The following is a 15575-nucleotide window of genomic DNA, read 5'->3' on the forward strand; positions in this document are numbered from 1 at the left end:
AGAGACTTCATTACAGGTTAGAAACAAGAGGCACTGCTGCCCCGGAATTGTGCACAGGTTAAATAAGATACCATGAGACTCAGACCTGAGGGTAGGCAATAGCATAGGAGTGAGTATGTACAAATACAACTGGGACTTATTAGTAAGATAACTTTTCTTCTCAGAAAGTTTCCTAAGGGGAATTTGAAGTGGATTCAAGGTGAAATTGATTTCTCCTTTTGTGTAACAATGAAATATTGAGAAGTGAGAGTAGTTGAAAGTGTTCATAAAAGGGTCCATAAAAGAGTGGCATAAAAGTGTTACTCTCGGCCGGGCACAGTGGCTCATGCCTATAATCTCAGCACTTTGGGAGGCCGAAAGGGGAGGATCACTTGAGGTCAGGAGTTCGAGACCAGCCTGACAAACACGGAGGTTTCGCTACTAAACCTTTATCTACTAAAAATACAAAATTAGCCAGCATCGTGGCACATGCCTGTAATCCCCGCTAATCAAGAGGCTGAGGCAGGAGAATCACTTGAACCTGGGAGGTGGAGGTGAGCCGAGATCGCACCATTGCACTCCAGACTGGGCAACAAGAGTGAAACTCAGTCTCAAAAAAAGAAAAAGTCACTCTCAACTTTAAGAAATTTGCTTTATATTATATATTGCAAATACTATGAAGTTTCACAGGGGGATGAGAGTGAGTACAATAATGTTTCTACTGGAAATGGTGGACTTTGCTCTAGAACTCTGTCCCTTCAAATGTGGCCTTTGAACTACATGCATTGTATAATCACCTGGTGTGTTCATAAAGTGCAGTTTCTTCGGTTCCACCGCAGGTCTACTGAATCAGAATTACTGAGAATGAGGCCCAGGAGTCTTCATTTATAACAAGTTCCGCAGGTGAATGTTATCCACACTGAAGCAGAGAAAGGCAAGAAATAAATATCTGGGCTTCCACAATCCACAAAAATAATCTATGCAATCCCTTCTACTTAGTGCTGATTTCTGCCCATCTCAAAGCAGAACTCTCAAGCATTTGGAAGAAATTCACCTCCTTCCCACAGGCAGGGCTATATTTTCCTCCATTAGTGACCTAGTCCCTAAATCAGCCCACTGTGCTCTGCTCTGCAGCTCCCCACGCCTTTCCTGGGGCAGGAGCAATTAATATAGGATAATGTAATTCAGATTATTTGGGACACATCCTTCAGGGTAAGCTCTGGCTGTTCCTCTTTAGCAGAAGTGACCATTTTATTATCTCAGTTGGCATAATATCCATGTCCTGAATTGGATCCTTCTCTAGGTAAAAGAAACTGCCTCTATTTCTTAGCACCCAACAAAATAGAATACTACAATTACAGTAAACTAAAGCAGCCAGAAAGCATTAGGCTGTAGCATTCAGTTTAGCTCATGTCAGAACAGAGAGGATCATTACTAGGTCAAGCCATTTGAAAGACTACTCCATATGCATATTGAATGTATCTATGTGTAGTCCAGTTTATGGCTAGGTTGTTAGCTCACTGTCAGGTCTGCTTTCACGCTCTCGTCTTCCCCAGAGTCATCCTTGTATCCTCCCTACACCCTTCCAGCTAACATAAGTGTCTACTGTAAAGAGATTTGAAGGTCTACAAAAGTTAATATCTCAATGGTGATTAACCGTTCTCAAGTATTATGAATGCCAGCTCATAGGCATGTCCCATATTTCTGCAAACTGATCCATGCTCTTCTTTCTAGGTTTTATATCCACTATCTGGCTGTAGAGCCTAAAGTCTGTCCTCATATCCTTGGGTGAGTTAGAAATGCATGTTAATTTTTTAATAAAATACTAATAGCACCTGAACCAAGCATAAAATGGCTTCATTTCTCTAGGACTAGTGAGATTAAGCTGGCATTTTGGCTACATTTGTACTCACCCATATCTGGAACAAAGATGCCATAAATATTTCAATAAACTGCAATAGAATGTATATTTGTCCAGTGACAATTTCAACACATTCTGTTTAAGAAGATAAACTCTTTAATAAGTAGTTTCCTATGAACCTACAAAGCTCTTCCAGGCATAGCTATACTGCCCAAATACATTAGCAGTTCCCTATAATTAATTTCCCAGCACCATCTCCACGAACCACGCAAAGACATTATGCCTCCAGAGATGTCCATACCAAAATTGGAAAAAACTTAATGGGCAAATGAAAGCTATTTGCTTCTAGTTTTATTTCCCACAAGTATCTGATAATACCCACACCACTCCTTAAATCAAGCACTAAGAACCACCGGCTCCCAGAAAGCCAAAACAAAACATCCTCAATTTGTTTCATTGATAAATCTTAGATTATTTGTTCAGTGTGCTTTAACCTTAGTAAGATTCTTGAACCTTCTGTCTCTGATAAAGTCATAGTTCTACAAGGATTTCTAAGAGGTGGTGGGCTTCTTAACTCTATCTACAGCTGCCTCTTTTTCACACAGCCCTCATCGTAGTCCTAGGTAATACCTTTTACCTTCTTTACATTTCTTGGGCATCAGAGAATTACCAAAGTCAAAATGTTTCTATTTAACCTTCCTACCATATTCCTGCTGCCAATCTTCTGGCCTAGCTATGTTGGAACTCTATCATCTGATGGTGCTATGGTTTCAACATTTTTGTCCCCGTTCAAATATATTTGTTGGAATCTTAATCCCCAGTGCAAGCATTGGAAGGTAGAGCCTAATAGGAAGTGTTTCGGGTGAGGCCCTCTTTTGAATGGGCAGTTTGGGATTATTCTTTAAAACTGAACATTCACATTTCATACAAGCTGGTAATTCCATTCAGTAAAACCCAACAGGCACACTTTCGCATTTATACCAGGAGAAATGTTCAAGACTGTTTATAACGACACTGTTCGTGATAGCAAAAAACAAACAAACGAACTGAAAAAATAGCCCCAATGCTCAAAACAGTAAAGTGTGTAAATTTTGGTATGTTCACACAATGGAATACTATGCAGAAGTCAGAATGAATACCTACTCACACAAAACATAATAGAAATGCCTCTTAGAATATAATATAGTATGAAAAAGCAAACACCTTTAAGAGAGAATGTTGCGGGGTGGAGCCAAGATGGCCGAATAGGAACAGCTCCGGTCTCCAGCTCCCAGCCCCAGCGACACAGAAGACGGATGATTTCTGCATTTCTGCTTGAGGTACCGGTTTCATCTCACTAGGGAGTGCCTAACAGTGGGTGCAGGACAGTCGGTGAAGCGCACTGTGCACGAGCCGAAGCAGGGCGAGGCATTGCCTCACTCGGGAAGCGCAAGGGGTCAGGGAGTTCCCTTTCCTAGTCAAAGAAAGGGGAAACAGACGGCACCTGGAATATCGGGTCAGCCCCACCCCAATACTGCGCTTTTCCAACGGTCCTGGAAAACGGCACACTAGGAGACTGTGTCCCACACCTGGCTCGGAGGGTCCTGTGCCCACGGAGTCTCGCTGATTGCTAGCACAGCAGTCTGAGATCAAGCTGCAAGGCGGCAGCGAGGCTGGGGGAGGGGCGCCCGCCATTGCCCAGGCTTGCTTAGGTAAACAAAGCAGCCAGGAAGCTCGAACTGGGTGGAGCCCACCACAGCTCAAGGAGGCCTGCCTGCCTCTGTAGGCTCCACCTCTGGGGGCAGGGCACAGACAAACAAAAACTCAGCAAGAACCTCCACAGACTTAAAGGTCCCTGTCTGACTGACAGCTTTGAAGAGAGTAGTGGTTCTCCCAGCACACAGCTGGAGATCTGAGAACGGACAGACTGCCTCCTAAAGTGGGTCCCTCACCCCTGAGCAGCCTAACTGGGAGGCACCCCCCCCAGTAGGGACAGACTGACACCTCATTCAACCGGGTACTCCTCTGAGACAAACCTTTCAGACGAACTATCAGACAGCTGAATTTGTGGTCTCACGAAAATCCGCTGTTCTGCAGCCACCGCTGCTGACACCCAGCCAAACAGGGTCTGGAGTGGACCTCTAGTAAACTCCAACAGACCTGCAGCTGAGGGTCCTGTCTGGTAGAAGGAAAACTAACAAACAGAAAGGACATCCACACCAAAAACCCATCTGTACATCACCATCATCAAAGACAAAAAGTAGATAAAACCACAAAGATGGGGAAAAAACAGAGCAAAAAAACTGGAAACTCTAAAAAACAGAGCACCTCTCCTCCTCCAAAGGAACGCAGTTCCTCACCAGCAATGGAACAAAGCTGGATGGAGGATGACTTTGATGAGTTGAGAGAAGAAGGCTTCAGACGATCAAACTACTCTGAGCTACGAGAGGAAATTCAAAACAATAGCAAAGAAGTTAAAAACTTTGAAAAAATATTAGAAGAATGGATAACTAGAATAACTAATGGAGAGAAGGGCTTAAAGGAGCTGATGGAGCTGAAAGCCAAGTTTTGAGAACTACGCGAAGATTGCAGAAGCCTCAGTAGCAGATGCGATCAACTGGAAGAAAGGGTATCACTGATGGAAGATGAAATGAATGAAATGAAGAGAGAAGGGAAGTTTAGAGAAAAAAGAATAAAAAGAAATGAACAAAGCCTCCAAGAAATTTGGGACTATGTGAAAAGACCAAACCTACGTCTGATTGGTGTACCTGAAAATGATGGGGAGAATGGAACCAAGTTGGAAAACACTCTGCAAGATATTATCCAGGAGAACTTCCCCAATCTAGCAAGGCAGGCCAGCATTCAGATTCAGGAAATACAGAGAACGCCACAAAGATACTCCTCGAGAAGGGCAACTCCAAGACACATAATTGTCAGATTCACCAAAGTTGAAATGAAGGAAAAAATGTTAAGGGCAGCCAGAGAGAAAGGTCGGGTTACCCACAAAGGGAAGCCCATCAGACTAACAGCTGATCTCTCAGCAGAAACTCTACAAGCCAGAAGAGAGTGGGGGCCGATATTCAACATTCTTAAAGAAAAGAATTTTCAACCCAGAATTTCCTATCCCGCCAAACTAAGCTTCATAAGTGAAGGAGAAATAAAATACTTTACAGACAAGCAAACGCTGAGTGATTTTGTCACCACCAGGCCTGCCCTAAAAGAGCTCCTGAAGGAAGCACTAAACATGGAAAGGAACAACCGGTACCAGCCACTGCAAAAACATGCCAAATTGTAAAGACCATCGAGGCTAGGAAGAAACAATAGCAACTAACGAGCAAAATAACCAACTAACATCATAATGACAGGATCAGATTCACACATAACAATATTAACGTTAAATGTAAATGGGCTAAATGCTCCAATCAAAAGACACAGACTGGCAAACTGGATAAGGAGTCAGGACCTATCAGTGTGCTGTATTCAGGATACCCATCTCACGTGCAGAGACACACATAGACTCAAAATAAAGGGATGGAGGAAAATCTATCAAGCAACTGGAAAACAAAAAAAGTCAGGGGTTGCAATCCTAGTCTCTGATAAAATAGACTTTAAACCAACAAAGATCAAAAGAGACAAAGAAGGCCATTACATAATGGTAAAGGGATCAATTCAACAAGAAGAGCTAACTATCCTAAATATATATGCACCCAACACAGGAGCACCCAGATTCATAAAGCAAGTCCTCAGTGACCTACAAAGGGACTTAAACTCCCACACAATAATAATGGGAGATTTTAACACCCCACTGTCAGCATTAGACAGATCAACGAGACAGAAAGTTAACAAGGATATCCAGGAATTGAACTCAGCTCTACATAAAGTGGACCTAATAGACATCTACAGAACTCTCCACCCCAAGTCAACAGAATATACATTTTTTTCAGCACCACACCACACCTATTCCAAAATTGACCACATAGTTGGAAGTAAAGCTCTCCTCAGCAAATGTAAAAGAACAGAAATTATAACAAACTGTCTCTCAGACCACAGTGCAATCAAACTAGAACTCAGGATTAAGAAACTCACTCAAAACCGCTCAACTACATGGAAACTGAACAACCTGCTCCTGAATGACTATTGGGTACATAATGAAATGAAGGCAGAAATAAAGATGTTCTTGAAACCAACGAGAACAAAGACACAACATACCAGAATCTCTGGGACACATTCAAAGCAGTGTGTAGAGGGAAATTTATAGCACTAAATGCCCACAAGAGAAAGCAGGAAAGATCCAAAATTGACACCCTAACATCACAATTAAAAGAACTAGAAAAGCAAGAGCAAACACATTCAAAAGCTAGCAGAAGGCTAGAAATAACTAAAATCAGAGCAGAACTGAAGGAAATAGAGACACAAAAAACCCTTCAAAAAATTAATGAATCCAGGAGCTGGTTTTTTGAAAAGATCAACAAAATTGATGGACCGCTAGCAAGACTAATAAAGAAGAAAAGAGAGAAGAATCAAATAGATGCAATAAAAAACGAAAAAGGGGATATCACCACCGATCCCACAGAAATACAAGCTACCATCAGAGAATACTACAAACACCTCTATGCAAATAAACTAGAAAATCTAGAAGAAATGGATAAATTCCTCGACAAATACACCCTCCCAAGACTAAACCAGGAAGAAGTTGAATCTCTGAATAGACCAATAACAGCTTCTGAAATTGTGGCAATAATCAATAGCTTACCAACCAAAAAGAGTCCAGGACCTGATGGATTCACAGCTGAATTCTACCAGAGGTACAAGAAGGAACTGGTACCATTCCTTCTGAAACTATTCCAATCGATAGAAAAAGAGGGAATCCTCCCTAACACATTTTATGAAGCCAGCATCGTCCTGATACCAAAACCTGGCAGAGACATAACCAAAAAAGAGAATTTCAGACCAATATCCTTGATGAACATTGATGCAAAAATCCTCAATAAAATACTGGCAAACCGAATCCAGCAGCACATCAAAAAGCTTATCCACCATGATCAGGTGGGCTTCATCCCTGGGATGCAAGGCTGGTTCAACATACGCAAATCAATAAATGTAATCCAGCATATAAACAGAACCAAAGACAAAAACCACATGATTATCTCAATAGATGCAGAAAAGGCCTTTGACAATATTCAACAACCCTTCATGCTAAAAACTCTCAATAAATTAGGTATTGATGGGACGTATCTCAAAATAATAAGAGCTATCTATGACAAACCCACAGCCAATATCATACTGAATGGGCAAAAACTGGAAGCATTCCCTCTGAAAACTGGCACAAGACAGGGATGCCCTCTCTCACCGCTCCTATTCAACATAGTGCTGGAAGTTCTGGCCAGAGCAATCAGGCAGGAGAAGGAAATAAAGGGTATTCAACTAGGAAAAGAGGAAGTCAAATTGTCCCTGTTTGCAGATGACATGATTGTATATCTAGAAAACCCCATTGTCTCAGCCCAAAATCTCCTTAAGCTGATTAGCAACTTCAGCAAAGTCTCAGGATACAAAATTAATGTACAAAAATCACAAGCATTCTTGTACATCAATAACAGACAAACAGAGAGCCAAATCATGAGTGAACTCCCATTCACAATTGCTTCAAAGAGAATAAAATACCTAGGAATCCAACTTACAAGGGATGTGAAGGACCTCTTCAAGGAGAACTACAAACCACTGCTCAATGAAATAAAAGAGGATACAAACAAATGGAAGAACATTCCATGCTCATGGGTTGGAAGAATCAATATCGTGAAAATGGCCATACTGCCCAAGGTAATTTGTAGATTCAGTGCCATCCCCATCAAGCTACCAATGACTTTCCTCACAGAATTGGAAAAAACTACTTTAAAGTTCATATGGAACCAAAAAAGAGCCCGCATCGCCAAGTCAATCCTAAGCCAAAAGAACAAAGCTGGAGGCATCACGCTACCTGACTTTAAACTATACTACAAGGCTACAGTAACCAAAACAGCATGGTACTGGTACCACAACAGAGACATAGATCAATGGAACAGAACAGAGCCCTCAGAAATGACGCCGCATAGCTACAACTATCTGATCTTTGACAAACCTGACAAAAACAAGAAATGGGGAAAGGATTCCCTATTTAATAAATGGTGCTGGGAAAACTGGCTAGCCATATGTAGAAAGCTGCAACTGGATCCCTTCCTTACACCTTATACAAAAATTAATTCAAGATGGATTAAAGACTTATATGTTAGACCTAAAACCATTAAAATCCTACAAGAAAACCTAGGCAATACCATTCAGGACATAGGCGTGGGCAAGGACTTCATGTCTAAAACACCAAAAGCAATGGCAACAAAAGCCAAAATCGACAAATGGGATCTCATTAAACTAAAGAGCTTCTGCACAGCAAAAGAAACTATCATCAGAGTGAACAGGCAACCTACAGAATGGGAGAAAATTTTTGCAACCTACTCATCTGACAAAGGGCTAATATCCAGAATCTACAATGAACTCCAACAAATTTACAAGAAAAAAACAAACAACCCCATCAAAAAGTGGGCAGAGGACATGAACAGACACTTCTCAAAAGAAGACATTTATGCAGCCAAAAAACACATGAAGAAATGCTCATCATCACTGGCCATCAGAGAAATGCAAATCAAAACCACAGTGAGATACCATCTCACACCAGTTAGAATGGCCATCATTAAAAAATCAGGAAACAACAGGTGCTGGAGAGGATGTGGAGAAATAGGAACACTTTTACACTGTTGGTGGGACTGTAAACTAGTTCAACCATTGTGGAAGTCAGTGTGGCGATTCCTCAGGGATCTCGAACTAGAAATACCATTTGACCCAGCCATCCCATTACTGGGTATATACCCAAAGGACTATAAATCATGCTGCTATAAAGACACATGCACACGTATGTTTATTGCGGCACTATTCACAATAGCAAAGAGTTGGAACCAACCCAAATGTCCAACAACGATAGACTGGATTAAGAAAATGTGGCACATATACACCATGGAATACTATGCAGCCATAAAAAATGATGAGTTCGTGTCCTTTGTAGGGACATGGATGAAACTGGAAAACATCATTCTCAGTAAACTATCGCAAGGACGAAAAACCAAACACCGCATGTTCTCACTCATAGGTGGGAATTGAACAATGAGAACTCATGGACACAGGAAGGGGAACATCACACTCTGGGGACTGTTGTGGGGTGGGGGGAGGGGGGAGGGACAGCATTAGGAGATACACCTAATGCTAAATGACGAGTTAATGGGTGCAGGAAATCAACATGGCACATGGATACATATGTAACAAACCTGCACATTGTGCACATGTACCCTAAAACCCTAAAGTATAATAAAAAAAAAATTATGGAAGAAAAAAAAAAAAAGAAAGTGCAGAAGAAGGGCTAGCTTCAGGAACAATTGGATGCAATAGTTCAAATTACAAGTTAAGTCTCTGCTTCTTTTCTCCATCTCTCTTCTGTTTTCCTTCACATTGGCTTTATTCTTAGGTAGGCTTACCCAGACAGTCACAAACACAGCCACCAGCGGCAGCTGGGCTCACTTTTGTCCTTGGAGCCAGTGAGCCCAGTGAAAAAGGAGCTTCTCTTTCTGCGGCTTCCCAGGGGTGACTTTGATCGGCCAACAAGGGTCATTCCTATGCTTATCCCTTGACCAATCTCTGTGCCCAGAGGATGGGGTACTCTGATTGGCAATGCCTTCATCATGGGCCAACCACTGTGGGGAAGGGGGAGGGATTAGAAAAGACAGCCACACCCAAATCTCATGAAGCAGTCCCCTTTATTTTAAAAAAGTCCCTGTGAGAGCAACAGGAGCAAAGCATGGAGAAGAAGCAATCTTGGAGAAGCTGGAAGAGAACCGACCCAAAGAATCCAAGAGACTAAGACGGTGCAGGGTTGGGGAACAGAAGCTCACACAGGAGGCCTGGGCGGAGCTGCAGCAGAGCCAGGAGAGAAGCCAAGTGGCACAGCTCATCTTGAAGTAATTATAATGCCACTAAAATTCTCATTTGTATTAATTTTTTTTAATTACTGGCAAGATAAGGCAAATGTTTTTAAAGGCCTAAATAAAATGATATTCCCTGAAAAAAAAAAAAAAAAAAAAAAGAGAGAATGTTGCACACAATGGCAAAGAAGACCCTAAATATACCTCATTATATATGACAAAACCATATAAAAATAAGGCAAAAGAATGATAAACACAAAATTCACAACAGTGTTTACCTTAATAGGGAGGTCACGGAACAGGCTGGGAATGAGCCTGTAGGCAGACACAAGTTATTTTGTCAATATTCTAATTTATATGCAAATAAATGAGCTCATGACTGTTCATGCTATTATTCAAAATAAACAATGAGACTTGAATGATGAAATTGTTTAATGAACCAAGGAGTATAATTACTACAATTCTATTCACCCATGGTCCATAAAGAAAAAGAAGAAAAAGAAAAACTCCAGTGAGTTCTACCAAATACTTAAGGAAATATAATTCCAATTTTTATACATACTCTTTCAGAGAATAGAGAAAAGGAAACACCTGCGAACTCATTTTATGGTGCTAGCATTCTTTTATATCCAAACCCTATAAATCCAGCCTGAGAAAGAAAAATTACAGACAAATATTGCATGTTCTCACCCATATATAGGAGCTAAAAAAGTTAATCTCATGAGGGTAGAGAGTAGAATAATAGTTACCAGAGGCTTGGAAGTGGGGGAGTTGGGGGAATGAGACAGGTTGGTTAATGGGTACAAACACACGGGAGGAATAAGTTCTGCTGTTCGATAGCAGAGTAGGGTGACCACAATGTATTGTAATATACAATGTATTGTATATTTCAAAATAGCTAAAACAGAGGCCTTGAAATGGCAGTGGCTCACACCTGTAATCCCAGCACTTTGGGAGGCTGAGGCAGGTGGATCACCTGAGGTCAGGAGTTCAAGACCAGCCTGACCAACATGGAGAAACCCCATCTCTACTAAAAATACAAAATTAGCTGGGCGTGGTGGTGCGTGTGTGTAATCCCAGCTACTCAGGAGGCTGAGGCAAGAGAATCGCTTGGACCCAAGAGGCGGAGGTTGTGGTGAGCCGAGATCGCGCCATTGCACTCCAGCCTGGGCAACAAGAGCAAAACTCCGTCTCAAAAAAATGTTCCCAACACATAGCAATGATAAATGCTCGAGGCAATGTGTATCCTCAATACCCTGACTTGGTCATTACACGGCCTATGCATGTAACCAAATATCACATGTACCCCATAAAAATGTACAAATATTATCTCAAACAATTAAATTATGAGCCAACAAATTGTGCAAAACTAAAAACAAAATGCTTTCAAAATTCATAATAAGTTTTGTCGAAGTTAAGGAAGTTCATATCTATTTTAAGTTTGCTAGCAGTTTTGTAAAATCATGAAAGGATGTTAATTTTATCAAATGGGATTTTTTTCATCTGTTGAGGTGCCAATATAACTTTTCTCCTTTAATCTAGTAATGTGGTAGTTGATGTTTTTATTAAAACAACTTTGCAGGACTGGGTGCAACGGCACACACCTGTAATCCCAGCATTTTGGGAGGCCAAGGCAGGTGGATCACTTGAGCCCAGGAGTTCAAGACTAGCCTGGGAAACATGGTGAACCGTGTCTCTACAAAAAATACAAAAATCAACTGGGCATGGTGGCACACACAAGTAGTCCCGGTTACTCGGAAGGCAGAGGTGGATCTCTTAAGCCTGAGGGGTCAAGGCTGCAGTGAGCTGAGATTGCACCACTGCACTCCAGCCTGAGCACCAGAGTGAGACCCTGTCTCAAAAACAAAACAAAACAAACAAAAACTGCATATCTGGGGTATGTTTTGCATGTAATACAAGTTTTCCATGTATTACCTTTTTTTATACATGATTGGATTTCATTACTTGTTTAATTCTGACTTTAAAACTTTTTTGTTGAGGTAAAATATACATATATAAGTTTTCACTTTTACCATTTTCAAGTGTACAGTTCTGTGGTAATAGTAAATAAATACACGTATATTCTTTTTGTTTCCCTTCATCCCTCCCTCCCTCCTCCCCCTCTCAGCCTCTAGTAACCACCAGTCTATTCTCTATCTTCACGAAATACTGAGAACATGCAATATTTGTCTTTCCATGCTTGGATTATATCACTTAACCTATGGCCTCCAATTCCATCCATATTGTTGCAAATCATAGGATTTCATTCATTTTTATGGCTGAATAATATTCCATTGAATATAGGTACCATATTTTCTTTATCATTCATCCACTGATGGACACTTTGATTCCATAGCTTGGCTATTGTGATTAGTGCTGCAATAAACATGGGAGTGCAGATATCTCTCTGATATACTGATTTCCTTTCTTTTGGGTATATACCCAGCAGTGGGATTGCTGGATCATATGATAATTCTATTTGTGGTTTTTTGAGGAACCTCTATACTGTTCTCCATAGTGGCTGTACTCATTGACATTCCCACCAACAGTGTGAGGGTTCTCCTCTCTCCACATTCTCACCAGCATCTGTTATTGTCTGTCTTTTTTATATAAACCATTTTATCTGCATGTTAATCACATTGTGGTTTTGATTTGCATTTCTCTGATGATTAGTAATGTTGAGCATCTTTTCATACACCTGTTGGACATTTCTACATCTTCTTTTGAGAAATGTCTGTTCAGTTCCTTGGGCTATTTGTTAATCAGATTACTTGTTTTTTTGTTACTGAGTTTTTGGAGCTCCTTATATATTCTGGCTATTGATCCCTTGTCAGATGGGTAGTTCGTAAATATTTTCTCCCATTCTGTGGGTTGTCTCTTCACTCTGCTGATTGTTTCTTTTGCTGTGCAGAGCTTTTTAACTTGATGTAATCAAGCTAAATTGTCTATTTTTGCTTTGGTTGCCTATGGTTTTGAGGTCTTACACACAAAAACTTTGCCCAAATGTCCTGGAGCATTTCCCCAACGTTTTCTTCTAGTAGTTTTACAGTTTTAGGTCTTAGATTTACATCTTTAATCCATTTTTATTTCATTTTTGTGCATGGTGAGAAATAGGAGTCTAGTTTCATTTGTCTGCATATGGATGTCCCATTTTCCCAGCCCCATTTATTGCAGACTATCCTTTCCCCATTGGATGTTCTTGGCCCCTTTGTCAAAAATAAGTGAACTGTAAATGTGTGTTTGTTTCTGGGTTCTCAGTTCTGTTCCATTGGTCTATATGTCTGTTTTCATGCTATTTTGGTTACTATAGCTTTGTAGTAAATTTTGAAATCGGGTAGCGTGATACCCCCAGCCATGTTCTTTTTGCTCAGGATTGCTTTGGCTACTCGGGGTCTTTTGTGGTTCCACATAAATTTTAGGACTTTTTTTCCGTGAAGAATGTCATTGGTATTTTGATAGGGATTGAGCTGAATCTGGAAATTGCTTTGGATAGTATTGTCATTTTAACAATATTAATTCTACCAATCCATGGGCTTGGAATATCTTTCCTTTTTTGTGTGTCCTCTTCAATTTCTTTCACCAGAGTTTTATCATTTTCCTTACACTCCTTTCTCTTGGTTAGATTGACGCCTCGATATTTTCTGGTTTTGTAGCTATTGTAAATGGGTTATCTCTGACATTTGCATTTATGTTCTTGAATAAAAGTGGCCTATGATTTTCATTTTTTATATACTCTTCCTTATATTTTGGTATCAAGACTTTGATAGCTTCACAAAATGAGTTTGGAAGCATTCTCACTTCTTCTATATCTTGGAATTGTTTTTTCTAAGATTAGAGTTACTTATTCTCTAAATTTCTGGTAAAATTTACAATTTTTTAGTAAGAAAAATTTTTAATTGCTAGGTAATAAACTCTCAGGTATTCTATTTCATACTGAATTATGACAAGTTATATTTTTCTAACACTGTTGTCTATTTCATCTAATTTTTCAAAGCTTTTGACATTAGTGTTCACAGTATTTTCTTATTTTCTTATTGTAGTAAAATTCATATAGTCGTTTTAAACACCTTAACACGTACAATTTAGTGGCATTTACCACATACACAGTGTTGTACAACCATCACCACAACCTATTTCCAGAATATTTTTATCACCCTAAAAGAAAACCCCATTAAGCAGGCAATCCCTACTTCTCACTCTTCCCAGCCCATTGCAACCACTAACCTGCTTTCTGTCTCTATGAATGTGCCTAACCTGGATATTTTGTAGAAATGGAATCACACAATATATGGCATTTTGTGTTTGGCTTATTTCATTTAACAGTGTTTTCAAGGTTCATACATGTTGTAGCATATCAGTACTTCATTCCTTTTATGGTTGAATAATATTTTCATTGTATGGATATACTACATTTGTTTATCCATTAATCCGCTGATGGATGTTTGGGTTCTCTTCACATTTTTATAATTGCAAAGAGTGCTACAATGAGTTTTCAGGTAGAAGTATTTTCTTAAACACATATTTTCAGTTCTATTAGATATATATCTAGGCATGAAATTTCTAGGGCATATTATAACTCTAAGTTTAACTTTTTAAGTAACTACTAAATTGTTTTCCACGGCAGCTGACCCCTTTTATGTTCTCATCAGCAATGTATGAAAGTTTCAATTTCTCCACATTGTCACAAGCACTTGTTATTTTCCATTTTTTAATTATAACCACTCCAGTGGGAATCCTAATATGGTTTCCAGCTGCATTACTCTAATGACTAATAACTTGAGGACCTTTTCATGTGCTTGCTGACCATATGTATATATTCTTTAAAAATAGCTATACAAGTCCTTTATCTGCTGTTTTTATTTATTTACTTTTTATCTTTTAATTTTTGAAATGGAGTCTCACTCTGTTGCCTAGGCTGGAATGCAGTGGCTTGATCTCGGGTCACTACAACCTCTGCCTCCCAGGTTTAAGCAATTCTCTTGCCTCAGCTTCGTGAGTAGCTGGGATTGCAGGTGCGTGCCACCAAGCCCGGCTAATTTTTTTTTTTTAGTAGAGACCAGCCTGTTGGCCAGGCTGGTCTCAAACTCCTGACCTCTGGTGATCCACCTGCCTCAGCCTCCCAAAATGCTGGGATTACAGGCGTGAGCCACCAAGCCTGCCCTTTACCTGCTTTTTAATTGGATTCTTTTTGTTATAGGACTTTTATATATTCTATATACTAGAATCTAATTTATGATTAGCATAAATCCAGGACCTAGATTTATGGTGAGCAAACATTTTCTCCCATTCTGTGAGTTTCCTTTTCACTTTCTGAATAGTGTCCTTTGATACTACAAGTCTTTTATTCTGATCAACTCCAATTTATCTATTTTCTCTTTTGTTGCTTGGGCTTTGGCTGTTATATTTAAGAAACCATTATTGTAGCCAAAGTCATAAATATTTGCCCCTCTGTTTCTTCAAAGAGTTTTAGCTTTTACATTTGGGTCCTTGATCTATTTTTAGTTAATTATATATATAATACATATAATTATATTTACATATATAATATATATTATTACATATGATAGTATATATTATTTTGTTATATATTATATAATTATATAATAGTTATGATATAATTATATGATAGTTATTATATAATAATTATATAATTATAAATAGTTATGATAGTTACTATATAATAATTATATAATTATAAATAGTTATGATATAATTATATAATTATAAGTTATGATATAATATAATTATATAATATA

Source organism: Hylobates moloch, unplaced genomic scaffold (assembly GCF_009828535.3).
Source record: "Hylobates moloch isolate HMO894 unplaced genomic scaffold, HMol_V3 SCAFFOLD_10, whole genome shotgun sequence".
Taxonomy (NCBI): domain Eukaryota; kingdom Metazoa; phylum Chordata; class Mammalia; order Primates; family Hylobatidae; genus Hylobates; species Hylobates moloch.